Here is an 18,373-nt window from a genome sequence, read left to right on the forward strand (position 1 = left end):
CATGCCTCACCGATGGGTAGCAACAATGCTATCTGTACTACCATGTGGCAATGGGTATTGTAATAGGAGTATGCAGCCTCGGAATGCCGTACCCTACAAATAAATGGACGTGCACACATACACACACTTGCCAGAACACAATGGGTATCCCATGCCAATCAACCCATACAACACTGTTGTGATGGTACTGCAAGGCTCATGTAGCCGGTATGCGGAGGAACTTAACAGGGTACATGTAATGTCCCATACAGCAGCAACCACAACTGGCTATGGTAATGGGTGGTGTGGTGGTTGTGAAGGCCCTCATGGAATTCCCACGTACAGGTGTGTTAACACACAGACACTGCTGTACTCAGTCATGCACATGTACACATGTGTCAGTACTGGGGTCCATCTCTGCAGGTGGTCATAACTGTGTACCTAGCTATTGTCCAAGGAGAGATGGGTTGTATAGGGGTTGTGTGTACAGTGGTATCCTGCCATGTGGCAGCAGGCAAGCCATCAACAGACACTACTGTGGTGACCCTCATGGTGGAAGTGACATGCATCAGCCATTCTGCCAGGTGACTCCTGCACATGGCCACTGAGGTGATGATGTTGATATGCATGCCACATGCATTACAACACATGGTTAGTGTCTGTGATGGAGACCTATACCCAAGCATGCACAGTTGACTGAGGTGGTGTAGTGGAGGTACCAGTGGCATGTGGTGCATATAGGGTGTTATCTCCAATATGTGCCAGATCTTACACAGCTGGGCAGACTTGTCAGTGTCAATCAAGCTTAGGATGCCAGTACATATCCCAGTGGGATACCTGCCATCTGCACATCTGTACAGGGACTGACAGTCATCCGCTTGGCAAGTAGCTAATGCCATAGGATGAATGAGTTGACAGTTAGACGTTTGACAACAATATGTATGCCATAACTATGTCAGGAGCCTTCGCTATCTTGTTCTGTACAGACGGTAGTCTACAGTTACATTTCACATGTCAGATCATTACCCAGTAGGGATTATATACTGTGACACAGCTCACACACCAGGGATACAACAGGAAGCCTCAGAGTCCAGCTATGCCTGCAGGTGTGCCTGTTGTCAGTACTACATTTAGCACTTTACTCTTGCATGGGTAGGCACTGTCAACAGTAGTATCGCCATCATACACTACATACCAGGTGACAGCATGTACCGTGGGCTACTACCCCTGTATGTAACAAAGTCACATGGATAACAGTGCTGTACAGGCATCATATATGTCTGTGTCCCAGACATGACACTCACACCCTTTGCTACTGTAATGACAGCACATAGGCGCAGGTATTGTACATGGCATTACATACCCTTATTACAGATGTCATTACCCTGTCATGTTATCAGACTGGATATTGTGAACTGGTTACCAAAGCTAAGCCATGCTTAGCAGATATCAACATTGCTCCAATATAACAGCTAAGCTGATTTGCGCACTAGTAAGTGAAGCCTACACTGTGTAAGCACCCTTATGTTTAATCGTACTTTAGCACCACTTAGATTCATGCAAACCCGCACAGCTGCGCTTAAAGCTGCTCAAAATGCCTTAACCACTCTGTATCTAACAGCCCTTGTTCTGCCAAGTAAAAAAATGAACAGCCCTTGCAGAACTTGAACCCAGGACCCTGTACACTAAAGTCACAACACTTAACCACTATGCCATGACCACTGGTGAAGACAGCTGTTGTTTTTCCAAAATATCTGTCAATACACATATTGATTAGTATTGAACAATTGCCTTTACTACCGCAATTGTGTAGTACCTGTTATTAATATGACTGTTGCATCACATATGTTGTTTTAATGATTTACCTTCATTTGTGCATATTGCATAATGGCGAACACGAATTGTCCAAACAACAGTTTGTGAAGGTCGCAAATGCCGAACGGAAAAAGGTTCGAATGCACATTGACATTCACTCATTGCACATTCTGCATTTTGGGGCGGATTGCCCTATAGTGGGGATCGGGAAATGGTCCCTTTCCCCATTGTAGTGCGATCTCAGAGATAGAATATTAAAGTAGGGGTGTGTGGGGGGTGCAGGGGGGCTTGCCCCCCTGCTTTGAACTTTATTACATTTTGTTTTCAACATTAATGTTCGAAAATCAGCGAATCTGCTTTTCGATTTGCTGATTATCGAACATTAGGGACTGTCGCTGTTTTCACTTTCATGGTAACGAGTCACCCGTATGAGCATTCGCACCACTGTGATTCAGCTTTGTAAAGGTAAACCTGTTTTAACATAATGTATACATAGCAGCTACATATGGTGAGATACATCTGGGAGAGTATACACAACCATGGGGTTTACACATGACAGGAATATGGATATATACATATAATAGGTTGACATCATGCCCCTGGCAGAGGTGACATAGCTGGTACCAGCAAGTGCATGTTTCAGGCTGTCATGGTAGCACAGGCAAGTATGGAATATTACACCAGACAGGGCCTGAAGCTGCAGAGGGCTGCTATCACATCTGCAAGCAACAACTTCCGTGAACTGTCTGGTGCCATCCGTGCTTAAACCAAGCTCATGGATAGATGATCTGGTGAGATGATGGCCCTCATCAACCATGGTATGTCCATGCTTGAACGTGTGGTGGGGGTGAGGTGATGGCCGCGTGGACGTACGCCAGCAACACCAACAGCTGGCAGTCAATGTGGATGTGCTAGGACACCAAGGGGCTCCCATAGTGGCAGTACCAGCCCTGGCAGTGTGGGAGGGGGTACTGTCCACACCAAACCACAGCAGGCCATGAGCACGTGGTCCAGGCCAGTCCCAGGAGGGACCTGGTACCAGTGGACATTTGTCATCATCAGGTGAAAGTAACCCATCGAGGCCTGTACCTGGACATGACCATGGAACCCCTGGCAGGTACAGTCCACATGTCCATGGCCAGAGGCAGTGAACTGCACACCCTGCCAGGTATGGTCTGCAGCTGTCCATAAACACCTATGTAGGGCAGCCACATGGCAGAACTGTGAGCATGCATACCCACACACTATACAAACACATCTAGGGCAACCCCATACCTACACACACCACATCACCATGCCCAGTTCACTTTAGTACACCTCACACCCACACACATAGTGTCAAATGTATGGCCCACCCTCAGCCTCTGGCAAACCAACAACACACCCTGTCCATATGAAGACACCTGTGCCACATCCCTGTCATCCATACCATCAATGCAGGGACAGGCTAATATGGTTCAGATGCACACAGTGACTGTACTAAAGCATACCATAGTACTGCAGTGTAGCATGTTGTAAGGAGTAAAGTATAATGCATATATGTCAGGTAGTGTAGCCATCCAGCAATGATGCATTATAGCTGTTAGTAACACTAACACTGTAACACTGGCTGATTGTGGTCTCTATAATGTTATCCATTTGTGTTGTAGGTGTACATGTGTCAGCACAAGGATGGTGTGCAGTCATATTCCACAACGGGGTATGGCACTGTGCTGACACCATGGCTGTCTCATATCTGGGGTACATTTGAACACATGTCACAGGTTAGTATAACAGTTATTGCCTGTGCCACATGGACAGGTGACCCGCTAGGGCATGTATAATCTGCAACCTGATGTAGACCCAACCACATACATGCACATTGTTACTTGGCAACACTGGGACTTGACCCCTACCTAGGTATGTAGTGATACTGAAGTGTGTGGCTTCCATTGCACATACACACAGCGTTTAGGGTGAGGTGTGTCCCAGATTACATGTTACATGCAGAACATCCCCAGACATGTACAGTATGCTAATGGGGGATGTAATGGGTGTATATGGACAATAGTGTGACATACCTTCATATACACATAACAGGCAGACACACATCTGAGAGACCAGGGCCTATCGTTGCTAACTAACTTGGCCATGTGTCCGATGTGTTACAGGTAGGCTGCACACAGCACATGCATAACTGGCCTGGAATGTGATATCAGTTACCTGTACGGTTGATGGTGACAGTGGTAACCATAACATGGCACATGGGACATATACTGGGTGTACCTTGGTGTAATGACAGTGTACACAGCACCCAAATCTGCCATTGGATATTGTAGTCCCTGAAACCCATGATGACATTCTGATATACCCACCATCACACATTGGCCACAACTGCGATACAACCCATTGTAGAGCCCAACAGTGGTACTATAGGGATATGCATCTAATGCACATGCCACACACATAGCAGGGTTTTGTATTATCATGCCTCACCGATGGGTAGCAACAAAACTATCTGTTGTACCATGTGGCAATGGGTATTGTAATAGGAGTATGCAGCCTCGGAATGCCGCATCCTACAAATAAATGGACGTGCACACATACACACACTTGCCAGAACACAATGGGTATCCCATGCCAATCAACCCATACAACACTGTTGTGATGGTACTGCAAGGCTCATGTAGCCGGTATGCGGAGGAACTTAACAGGGTACATGTAATGTCCCATACAGCAGCAACCACAACTGGCTATGGTAATGGGTGGTGTGGTGGTTGTGAAGGCCCTCATGGAATTCCCACGCACAGGTGTGTTAACACACAGACACTGCTGTACTCAGTCATGCACATGTACACATGTGTCAGTACTGGGGTCCATCTCTGCAGGTGGTCATAACTGTGTACCTAGCTATTGTCCAAGGAGAGATGGGTTGTATAGGGGTTGTGTGTACAGTGGTATCCTGCCATGTGGCAGCAGGCAAGCCATCAACAGACACTACTGTGGTGACCCTCATGGTGGAAGTGACATGCATCAGCCATTCTGCCAGGTGACTCCTGCACATGGCCACTGAGGTGATGATGTTGATATGCATGCCACATGCATTACAACACATGGTTAGTGTCTGTGATGGAGACCTATACCCAAGCATGCACAGTTGACTGAGGTGGTGTAGTGGAGGTACCAGTGGCATGTGGTGCATATAGGGTGTTATCTCCAATATGTGCCAGATCTTACACAGCTGGGCAGACTTGTCAGTGTCAATCAAGCTTAGGATGCCAGTACATATCCCAGTGGGATACCTGCCATCTGCACATCTGTACAGGGACTGACAGTCATCCGCTTGGCAAGTAGCTAATGCCATAGGATGAATGAGTTGACAGTTAGACGTTTGACAACAATATGTATGCCATAACTATGTCAGGAGCCTTCGCTATCTTGTTCTGTACAGACGGTAGTCTACAGTTACATTTCACATGTCAGATCATTACCCAGTAGGGATTATATACTGTGACACAGCTCACACACCAGGGATACAACAGGGAAGCCTCAGAGTCCAGCTATGCCTGCAGGTGTGCCTGTTGTCAGTACTACATTTAGCACTTTACTCTTGCATGGGTAGGCACTGTCAACAGTAGTATCGCCATCATACACTACATACCAGAGTGACAGCATGTACCGTGGGCTACTACCCCTGTATGTAACAAAGTCACATGGATAACAGTGCTGTACAGGCATCATATATGTCTGTGTCCCAGACATGACACTCACACCCTTTGCTACTGTAATGACAGCACATAGGCGCAGGTATTGTACATGGCATTACATACCCTTATTACAGATGTCATTACCCTGTCATGTTATCAGACTGGATATTGTGAACTGGTTACCAAAGCTAAGCCATGCTTAGCAGATATCAACATTGCTCCAATATAACAGCTAAGCTGATTTGCGCACTAGTAAGTGAAGCCTACACTGTGTAAGCACCCTTATGTTTAATCGTACTTTAGCACCACTTAGATTCATGCAAACCCGCACAGCTGCGCTTAAAGCTGCTCAAAAATGCCTTAACCACTCTGTATCTAACAGCCCTTGTTCTGCCAAGTAAAAAAATGAACAGCCCTTGCAGAACTTGAACCCAGGACCCTGTACACTAAAGTCACAACACTTAACCACTATGCCATGACCACTGGTGAAGACAGCTGTTGTTTTTCCAAAATATCTGTCAATACACATATTGATTAGTATTGAACAATTGCCTTTACTACCGCAATTGTGTAGTACCTGTTATTAATATGACTGTTGCATCACATATGTTGTTTTAATGATTTACCTTCATTTGTGCATATTGCATAATGGCGAACACGAATTGTCCAAACAACAGTTTGTGAAGGTCGCAAATGCCGAACGGAAAAAGGTTCGAATGCACATTGACATTCACTCATTGCACATTCTGCATTTTGGGGCGGATTGCTATAGTGGGGATCGAAATGGTCCTTTCCCATTGTAGTGCGATCTCAGAGATAGAATATTAAAGTAGGGGTGTAGGTGCAGGGGCTTGCCCCCCTGCTTTGAACTTTATTACATTTTGTTTTCAACATTAATGTTCGAAAATCAGCGAATCTGCTTTTCGATTTGCTGATTATCGAACATTAGGGACTGTCGCTGTTTTCACTTTCATGGTAACGAGTCACCCGTATGAGCATTCGCACCACTGTGATTCAGCTTTGTAAAGGTAAACCTGTTTTAACATAATGTATACATAGCAGCTACATATGGTGAGATACATCTGGGAGAGTATACACAACCATGGGGTTTACACATGACAGGAATATGGATATATACATATAATAGGTTGATATATGTCTACATGTACATGCACATGTATATTTATGCATATGTCTGTATACACATCTGTATAGTGCAACATATATATGGCTATGTGTACATCTCTTCGTATGTACATATATGTACACACACACACATATATATATATATATATATATATGTATGTATATATAGATATATGTATATATAGCTATATATGTATGCACATCCTATGTGTACAGATATGCCTATTTATGTAGATATATATGTAGATATCTATAACTATATATGCATACATATTTATTCTGATATACCTATTACTTTCACTATATGTAGATATCCATAAGTATATGTGCATATGTATCTCTACCTGTATATGTGTAAACATATATTGCTGTGTATATGTATATATCTGAGTGTTTATATGTATATATATATATATATATATATATATATATATATATATATATATGTACATATCCATCTATGTATGTCGATATGTATATGTGTATATATCTGTATAGATATATGGATAATTATATATACATATATGTCCACCATATGTCCTGAACATGGAGTGGATGCCTACCTCGGCCCCAATAGCCCCAACCTCTTAGTGCAAGGGGATGTCAGGTATGTAGTGCAGGTATATATGTAGACTATTGCTACTGTGATAGGGGTTGTCTTCACAGACATGTTGTGTGTGGGAGATCACATTTGCGTTTAACATGTGCACCATTGGTTACTGACAGACATCCTAAAGACATCACAGTACAGTACCACTGCTAGCACAGTAATGATCCTGTGGACTACAGCAGAGATATGGCAAATAAATGTGGACAGTCTGACACACTCTGGTCAGCCCAGAGGTATACACAGAACCCCTTAGTGCAAGACATGTAGAGAAAGCCTGACAATGTAGATGTTAACAGCCATGTAGATGGGTATAACACGTAAATACTGGTATACATTTGTCCCCATAGGTTATGCATTCACACACCTCTGTGTCCTGACACATAATAACCACTGGTACAGAGGTACCATGGCCACATACTACTCACTAGTTAGTGACATACATCTGTACAGCATCCCGCTGCTTTATCTGACATACATGACTGTTACGGTGTCCTGGCAGCAGTACATCTGGCAGGTATCTGGACATAATATCACACTGGGTAAGTACACTAAGCTGCTAGGCATGTAACAAAGAACTGTCCAGGCTACAGGCAGACTTCTACAACACTGGCCTACATTTCGTATGGGGGAATACACATGTACCTGCATATATTGCAGGCTCTACAGGCATGTCACAGCACAGAGTAACAAACACCTGTGTGAAACTGCATAACCACAACCAATGCAAAGACAGCCAGAGCCACATATGCTAGCTAGCATAATATTACAGTATATGGACTATCTGAGCAACACCATCCTCATATGTGCCACTCACACACTAACCCTACATATACTGGGCCCCTACACAGTGTGGTCTGATGCCTGTCTGTGGTATGGGACATGTGTGTGTTTGGCCCTTCAAATATGTAAGCCGATAAGGTAACATACAGTGCAGCAGCATGTAACATCAGATAGAACAGGACAAAGCACAATGACATCTACCACAGTCTGTACACAGGCCAAGGTACATATTCACAATACACACTGTCGACAATCACCATAGGTACACAGACCTCAGTACTGTACACACAACCACAGTATGCCCAGGTTATGTCCTCAAAGAGAACTGCTACTATACATGACATGTGTCGCAGTCTAATATCCCACTGGCTTGTTATCAGATATGATGTCAATAAATTATGGTGTACAGGACATATGCACCTCTTACTGCATGACATATGTACACAGGTTGACAGAGTTGTGGCTGGAGGCACAAACACAGGGCTAATATTGACAGGTTGCTGTGATAATCTCATACATTTACTGTTGTAACAGGGTTTGTTGCAACATATGTCCTATGAGGGATATGAGGTCAGTAACTCTCATGTTTGTCACCATGTACTGTCTGCGGTCCTCACACTATTCTTCTGCAGTTCACAGGTAGGTGCTCTGTGGGTAACACAAGAAACAAAAGGCACCACACACTGCCCAGTCTGCAGATGACCCTACATATGGGGGTTTCCTCAGAAACATAGCACTGTCATGACAGGTATTAAAACATTTAGAACAGCCATATCCACACATACCCTGTTAAACCAACATTACTCCAAATGCAGAATAGCAACACTTACATTTTGCAGTCATGTCAGGCACATCCCCCTCCTGTGTGTTGGCCTGTTTCCACAGTGTATGCTCTTAGAGTTAAATCCCCAATCCATCTATGATGGTGTTTGCCAAACAACAGATCTAGGTCCTGCTCACAGTGAATGAAAAGGCCCAACACCAACATGATGTTCCTAGATATTGGAGTGTGTTTCCATGCAATTGTCTATGGGAATGTTACCACAGCTGTTCCACATGCAATCAGATAGTGGAGGGCTGCAATTTCTACAGAGGCCATCAGCTGATCATGAGCATCACTTACAAAACACATGCTGCTGCCTAAGCAAAGCAGGTGTAAGTCTCCACATCCACCAGAGAGGAAGTGAGAGAGGTAGACAGAGGCAAAGATACGTCAGGGAGGCGTGGGAGAGTAAAACTTAAGCAAGTTTGTGTCACACATCTACCAGTACAGGGTATCAAACCCCTGACTGACTATGTATTGCTATCACATGTCTATGCAGTTATTGGATGCGCCACATAAATTACATGTTGAGGAGCTCTCCAAACATATATGTGATGGTGAGTGACATCTGCAACAGTGATATGGTAGCTATACAGTAGGTGTTGTACATGTGCCTGTCCACATGAACAGGTGTCAGCGTCAACACAGCCACACTCTCTTAAGGACCCACACACATTGACACGCTTGGCAGGGTCAGGAATACAACTCCTCACTAGTTAGCTTGCCACAATACAGTACTGTGCAGGTATCACATGCACCACAGAGGTTATCTGGAGGTTATATGGGCAAAGGGTATGTGGAGGTGTCTGACATCAGACATCATGCTTCAGTATGCCAATGGGGGTTGTAGTGAGTGTGAATGTGGTTATCAGCATCATACACCACACACACAGACACAGGGTAGCAGTACTGACATGCATGGGTGCATTGCTTCACATGTGTGTAGTGGTTGACTGTGCCAGATGGCTATACAAGGTTAGGTGATGGGTATACCTTGGCATCAGGCCACATGACAATGGTCTGTAGTGTGGCTCAGGGGTGTAGTGTCTGGATTAGCCCACACAGGGAGGTATTGTATTCACCATCCAGTCACCTGGGTAACTATTGTGTGTGGCCATTGCTGTGCATTGCTTGCCATGTATGTGTTCCTTAGTCCATGACATGGACGGTGTCTGGGATGTGCACATGTCCCACATGCATATACAGTGACATGTGGAACTGAACCTGGGGTGCCTGGCCCATGTTGTGTACACAGATTGTTATCATCAGATGTGCCAGTCCTGGCCTCATGTAGCGAGAACTGGTAATGGACAGCAGGTTGACCCTACACCTACATTGATAGCATGATGCAGGTATTCCCTTGTGTCAGTGCCATCTGTCCATACAAGGCATGTGTTTAAGGCATGGTATGGCCTTTGTGGGTCATGTGATGGCACCACAGGTGTTGCAGGTGTCCAGTGGGGAACATAGTGAAGGTGCACTGTCTGCATGTACATGCCTATTGGACTGATGGACAGGGTGCCATGCCCTCTGTAGTCCACTGCAATCACACCATGGTTACTATCTGTGGGCAATATGCAAGGTACTACCAACATAGTCGTTGTTGCCTAGGCAAGTGTGTTTGTGTATGAGATATGGGTTGAGCGTGTTTTCTGGGTAATACAATGGTTGCTAACTTTGTTCACTAGGCCTTGATGTCACATGTAGTGGCATGGATTGGCACCCCAGCCTCTCAGCTATTTCACATCTGTTATCCCTATAAGGTGGACATTGTGACATATACTAGGGTCGCCATATAAGAAATTTGCAAAACCTGCTCCACAATGAGTCCAGTTGTTACACACTCATAGCCACCTCCATGCAGGATATGAATGACAAACACAGACACACACACACACACACACACACACACACACACACACACACACACACACACACACACACACACACACATACACCTGCCATGTCTGGGATTAGAACTCCTGCCTAACCAGTTCATCACACTACAGCACTATGCAGTTATAGGATGTGCCATGGAGATTACTGGAGTGCTCCTTCCCCAAAGGTGTATTTCACAGTGACTGACATCAGCATGCTTGCCAAAGTAGGGCATTTGAATTGTAGTGAGTGTGACTAGCCTAAAAGTATTACTCCCTACACAGACATAGAAACACACACACAAACATCCACACTTGCCATGTGTGGGAATAGAACCCCTACCAGAGTACTATATCACACTACAGCATTGCATTGTTGTAGGATGCACCACGGATATTACAGGGCTACACCTTTCCCAAAGGTGTATTTCACAGGGAATGACATCAGCAGCCTTGCCAAAGTAGGGCATCTGATCTGTAGTGAGTGTGACTAGCCTAAAATGCATTGCTCCCTACACAAACAAAGGAACACACACACAAACATCCACACTTGCCATGTGTGGGACTAGAACCCCTACCAAAGTTCTATATCACACTACAGCATTACTTTGTTATAGGATGCACCATGAAGATTACTGGGCTACACCTTTCCCAAAGGTGTATTTTACAGGGAATGACATCAGCAGCTTTGCCAAAGTAGGGAATTTGATATGTAGTGAGTGTGACTAGCCTAAAATGCATTGCTCCCTACAAAAACAAAGGAACACACACACAAACATCCACACTTGCCATGTGTGGGACTAGAACCCCTACCAGAGTTCTATATCACACTACAGCATTACGCTGTTATAGGACACATCACAGAGATTACTGGGCTACACCTTTTCCAAAGGTGTATTCCACAATGATTGACATCAACAGCCATGCCAAAGTAGGACATTTGAATTGTAGTGAGCATGACTAGCCTAAAAAGCATTGCTCCCTATGCAGACACACACACACACACACACACACACACACACACACACACACACACACACACACACACACACATACACACACACACACAGTTGCCATGTCTGGGATTAGAACTCCTACCTAACTAGTTTATCACACTACAGCAGTACACAGTTATAGAACGCGCCATTGAGATTATTGGGCTGCATCTTTCCCAAAGGTGTATTTCACAATGAATGACATCAGCAGCCTTGCCAAAGTAGGGCATTTGAATTGTAGTGAGTGTGACTAGTCTAAGAAGCATTGCTCCCTACACAGACAGAGACACACACACACATAAACACAGTTGCCATGTTTGGGATTAGAACTCCTACCTAACTAGTTTATCACACAACAGCATTATACAGTTTTAGGATGCACCACAGAGATTACTGGTCTACTCCATTCCCTAAGGTGTATTTCAAAGTGGATGACATCAGCAGGCTTGTCGTAGTAGGGCAATGGGGAAGGCATTGTGTGTGCATGGGCCATAACCCATTCATCTACTGGTTGACACACCACATGCCGGCACACATCAGGTTATATTCTGCAGGTATGTGTATACAGCTGCTAGATGACTACTGCCTTGTACAGTCATGTTGCACAGCTAGCACATGCACCACATAGTCTGTAATGCTGATGGATACCGGTTGCTAATGTCTATAGTGAGTGACATTTACACATCATGTGGTTGTAGCCATTTGGCTGTGTGCTGGGTGGGACAGACCTCATGATGGATGGCTCTTTGTCACAGTCACTCTCTTCCACACATCTATGTATGTCTACATTTGGCTTATTATACTGTGTTGTCCTTGGATATATGTCTGTATCCCTATCCACTGTGTGTGCAAAGTATGACTGGTGCATACTGAGGAGTGTATGCACTAACATCTGCAACTGTCAGATATGTATGGTCCACTATTGTTTGCAGACATGGGCTTCATAAGTATGTGAGCATGCCCAGTATGACATTTCAGTATGTTGTTGTCTGACATTGCAAGTGTGTGAGCATGCCCTTCCGTACTGAATGTGTGGATCCATTCCAGGTAGTTTGTACTCCAGTGCAGATCTTTGTGTTGTATACCTACAAGTAGTAAACTGTTTCTGCAGGGTATCTATAGATCATTTGGCAATATGGGGACAAACTGTACAGGGGATAGTGTGTACTGTAGATGATTGTGTCTGTGCTGCTTCTGCTACATGTTACTGGTGTTAGCAGAGATATTCAGACATGTGTACTGTTATACACTGTGATGTATGTCCTCATGTACTGTCAGGTGGACATTCTTGCTTACAGTGATGTCCTGGGGGACAAGGGTGACTGCAGCTGAGTCTGGTATTGTGGGCAGATGCATACATATTCATGGTAAGTTATGCCATTCTGGAGGGGGAGCTGCAGACACTTGCTGCAGGGTCTGTGTATCCGGTTCAGCACCTTGGTACAGTGCTGGCAGAGGATCCTATACTTGTACATCCATCGACATGACAGTATGGCCTTATCTTGCTGTGGCAATACCTCACAGCTGTACAGATTCACACAGGTTACCCAGAGGCAGGGGCCATGAGTCAGGACATTACCCCTATTGTGGTGTACGAGCAGGTATTTAGCCACCCATTTATGTGTTTGCAGCCAGGGATAGTGTGTGAACACAGCTGTGTGTCAGACCTTGCACATTCCATACTGGCCATGCCCCCCCCCATTATTCTATCCTCTTCCATACATTATGCATACATTCTCCGATATTTTCCCTAAGGTTATCACCTCAGCACAGCTGTGTTTTGGTGTTGGTCCACAGTTCATGCAGTGGGACATGGTGGACATGTTACTGTGGTTTGTCCACATGGCCTTGCATATGGCTTATGTGGAGTGTGTTATGCTATTTGGGTGTCCATGACATAACATGCATTGGCAGTACGTGTAAGACACAGGCCTTTGGCAGAGGCCTGTAGGTCATTTGGTGTTCATGCGAGCCAGCTGTGGCATGCCGTTGCATTCAGTCAGTCCTATAGTGTCAGACTGCCATACAGTATATTCCCCTGGGGTGACAAGGTAGGTGTGCTAGGTGTTTATGCCAACACTTTCTATCAGTCTTGATCAGGTAGTGTGGATGCTGGCAGGGTGCTACCTACGGCTAGGGACACACCTGCATGGGACACCTGCACTGCATTCCGCATTCTTTCGCTATTGCCATATACAGGTGGGGTCATATTGTACCTATTCCCAACAGCAGGGATATGGCCAGAGTGGTACCTGTTGGTGGTGTTTGGGTGAGCTGGGTGCATGTGTGTTATGGACACTACTTGCATCTGATGCACAGATATGCATGGGGCATTCCAACTATGCTTGCATGTGCAGGTACATCAGCTGACATCAGTCTTACCACCTTTGTGATCTGCAAGTGTTTGGACAGACGACACCGGTATCCCATACTACAGGCCCAGATAATGTGATGCATACCTGTATGTACAATTCCAAGGGTGTGTCCATTTCACAGTTACACATTATATACTGTACGTCTGGGGTACTTTCCCCTGTGTACTGCTTGTATATCTAGCCCAACAGCCATGCCATGTCAATCTTTCAGATGGTGACACATATTACCACCATACATTTACAATGGCTTACTGCTAGCATATGTTATTCTGGTGGGAATTGTCTTTGGCACTGCATTTGTGAGGACTTGGCCCTGTTATCAGCAGTAGTGGGCAATGGCCCCCAGGTCATACCTCAACATGCATACATACTGACCACTCTCACACAATATGAAACACACACCAACCTAACACACACACACCTGCATATTGTGCAAATGCTACAATCGATCCTGCTACCTTGACCACCTTTGGACATCTGTGCTCTACTGGTATTATACCTACACATACATGTTACTACATTTCTACATAGGATTGGGGGGCACACCTGACTGTTACTACATGTCTACATAGGATACGGGGGGGCACAACTGACTGTTTTTACATTGCTACACAGGATTGGGGGGCACACATGACTGTTACTACATTTCTACATAGGATTGGGGGGACACACCTGACTGTTACTACATGTCTAAGTAGTGTTGAGGGGCGCAGATGACTGTTACTACATGTCTACATGGGATTGGGGGGCACACCTGACTGTTACTACATGTCTAAGTAGTGTTTGGGGGCACACCTGACTGTTATTACATGTCTACATGGGATGGGGGGCACACCTGACTGTTACTACATTTCTACATAGGATTGGGGGGGGCACACCTGACTGTTACTACCGCCGACATAGCATATGGGGGGGCACACCTGACTGTTTCTAAATTGCTACACAGGATTGGGAGGGCTCACCTGACACTTGTACACATTTGCTATGACTGTACTGGTATGTCAGGTAGTCCATTTCATTATGTTTTTTAACTTATCATGCTGACTAGAGGCATGTCAATGTGCTACAGGTCTTATGTTTCATTGACCGACATATTAGTTTCTGACTTCCTACCCTTCAGAACTAGCATCCCACTGCCTGACCTGATGTAGTCTGTCTGTGTAGGCCTGGGGGAGAGGTTACCCATAGGCATCCTTCAGTGGCTTTAGCACAGCCTTTGTTTGCATTTGTCTACACCTGTCCTGCTGACTGTGACTGTTGTTGAGTATGTGAACCTCCCTGACTGGCATGTGTGCGTGTGATATGGACACACATGTGGCCCAGCACATTTCCTGCAGTGGGTTTTGTTACCATGTGTAGTACTGGCTAATATGGTGACACCCGTATTTGTTACAGATCTCATAGGTTCATAGGTTCATAGGCAGGTACTAGGCTATCAGCCCAAGGGCCTATGTAAGCCTAGCCAACAAGGTACCATAGCTTACGCCACCCAAGAAGGTTATTTTCCTGTGTCACTGTCCGGCAGAGACACAGAAGTGATCCCCGGGGTGTATTTCCTATTTCCCATCCACTCATCAAGATTTTTCTTGAAGAGTGCTAATGAAGAACTTTGCTTGACATAGATGGGTAGCTTGTTCCAGAGTATAGGAGGTCTCTGGGACAGGAATCTATCCCTCCAGCATGTCCTGTGTATTGTGGTGACAAGGTTTAGGTCCCTAGTGCATGTAGCTTTGAGGGATTTGGATTTCTTTAGGTGTATCATGTCCAACAGCTCTGAGTTTGACATAGCTTTATATGTTAGGCAGAGATCACCTCAGAGTAGGCGATATGCTACGGAGTAAAGCTGGAGTTTTTTGAGGCGGTCAGTGTAGGGCATTTGTTTGAGGCCAGTAATCCTCTTTGTGAGGTACTTCTGTGGCCTTTCCAGCTGCTGCAGATGTCTTGTGAGGTATATTCCAAAAGGGGCATTGTACTCTATAATGGGTCTAATGAGTGATGAGTAGAGGTGTCTGCTATCTGCTGGCATCACATTCAGCCACCAGATTCCCCTGCATGCTCACATCCATACCATAGATACAGGTAACAACACATACTACTACATTTGGCAACTGGTAAGTTGAGTGACCTACCTTGTGGGTGTGCCAGTACTGAGGGTGGTGCTGAAGGGCTGCCTATGTCGGATGCACATAGTACACTCCCTACACATAGTTGAGCACAGGTAGTGTCATGTTTGGTATCCCTTTTACTGTATGTCCGAGTCAGAGAGAGGTGTCATTTCCTGGGTCCCTCCTGTGTCAGTGTATGTGATATGCATTGCCTCTTTGCCAAGGCCAGGGCATACTGGGCATGCCTCCTTCTGCCTACTGGGCAGGCTCAGGTTGTTCCTCCTCCAAGTCACTCTCTGCCTGTGTAGGCCTTGGCAATGGTGGAGGGCTGTCTGGCCGTGCCCCATGCTGTTCCTGCTGCAGCTGTTTCCGCAGGATCATATTGTGTAGCATGGCACTTACGATGACAATTTGGATACATGTAGCTGGTGAGTACTGCAAGGCTCCACTGGATGTGTCCAGGCACCGGAACTGTGACTTCAGCATTCCAAACACACGATCTACTATAATTCTGGTCTGTGCGTGTGCCTCGTTATGGAGTTCTTGTTCGGGTGTGTATGCATTTCTGATGGGTGTCATCAGCCATGGCTCCAGTACGTAACTAGCATCCTCCACTAGGTGACCGTAAGGGATGTCCCCATTGGCAAATCTCTGGTACAGCTGCTTCAGATGCCAAATGTGGGAATCATGATAGCTTCCAGGGCAGCCAGCACACACATTCATTATTATGCTCTGGGCATCGCACATGACCTGGCAGTTGATGGAAGGGAAGCCCTTTCGGTTGATGTAGACCCTACCCCACTCACCAGTTGGTGCTTTGATGCATATGTGCGTGCAGTCTATAGCACCCACTACCTCAGAGTATTCTGCTATTTGGTGGAACAGATGCATATTGCTGGCCAAAGCCTCAAGGGTGTTAGGAAATATACGTGCTCAATGGCATGTGCTGACATGGCATCCAGGAACTAATAGAGTACCCTGGATGCTGATGCCTGTGAGATCCCCATCATATCCGCAGTTGGCCTTTGGAAGGTAGCTGTAGCTAGTATACTTAGGCCTACTGGGATGGGTTCCCCTCTGTTAGGTCTGTGTGTCAGGCTTGGCCAGCACAGCTCAACAATTTGCTGTAGGAGGTCCCTGTCCACCCTATATCACTCCACTATCTCCAGCTCATGCAGCCCCTGGTAGGTTACCCTGGTCTGTACACTCTTCTCCATCTCCTCACTGTGGGTTGGTCAACAGCATTCACATCCCCACCACCCTCAGCCTCTTCCACATGTTGTATGACAGCTATTGCAGTCCCTATCATTTTGTTGTTTTGTTTGTTAAAAGTTCCCCGCTTGTATACACCGGTGGAGTAGCATATGTGGGAAAAAATAGAGGGAAAAGTGTTTGCATAGTTTATAGTAGTGTTCTGGGCTGGGCTGGTCTGCTGCCTGTGTAATTGGCTGATTCTGATACATTTCACCTGCCAGCTATGCTAGTTCTCCTAGATTACCTTCCTACTGCTGTTGTCCCGTCCCATTGCCTTCCTGTTTAAGCCCAGGGACGCACCGTGCAAACACAGTGCTCAAATGTCCACAGAGCTGATATTTCCTGGTTTACTTTTTTTTTCCCCTTTAAAACCCAGTGCGTGGCGTGCACACCCACTTAGGCAATGTAAAGAGTGCTAGGCAGTCTCAGACACACTCCCTTGCTTAGCTCTGCTAATCTAAAGGCAAGCCCAAGCCACAGGGCTCCAATCCACTTACAGTATGCTTGACACACACACCCCTATGGTGTCAGCTAACTCCTAGGCTTGCACCAAGCTATTCCTGCTGTTACACTGTTGGGTGCTGACTAGCATGCAGGGGAAATCTGGGATTCAGTATCATTCCACTTATTTGCATAGGATTGCCTGCTGATGCATAGTTACATGTCCCACACTGAGCCTCCCCCTTAGCAACCACTGTTTACTGGCCATGTTGTCTTCTGCCTGCCATTGAGTATAATGGCAAAATAGTGATTTTGGTTAAAATGTGTATTTTATGTTTTTTTTCTTATTTTCCGCCCGATCCCGTTTGCGCGTCACTGCCCTATGCTTAAACAGCCGTGATCAGCTAAAAAAATATAAAAGTTGATTTTTTTATTTTTGCAACTGTTTTCCATGCCAATGGCCTTATAGTTGGCCATTAGCATGCTT

Source organism: Protopterus annectens, chromosome 6.part1 (genome assembly GCF_019279795.1).
Source record: "Protopterus annectens isolate FY-2018-M chromosome 6.part1, PAN1.0, whole genome shotgun sequence".
Taxonomy (NCBI): Eukaryota; Metazoa; Chordata; order Ceratodontiformes; family Protopteridae; genus Protopterus; species Protopterus annectens.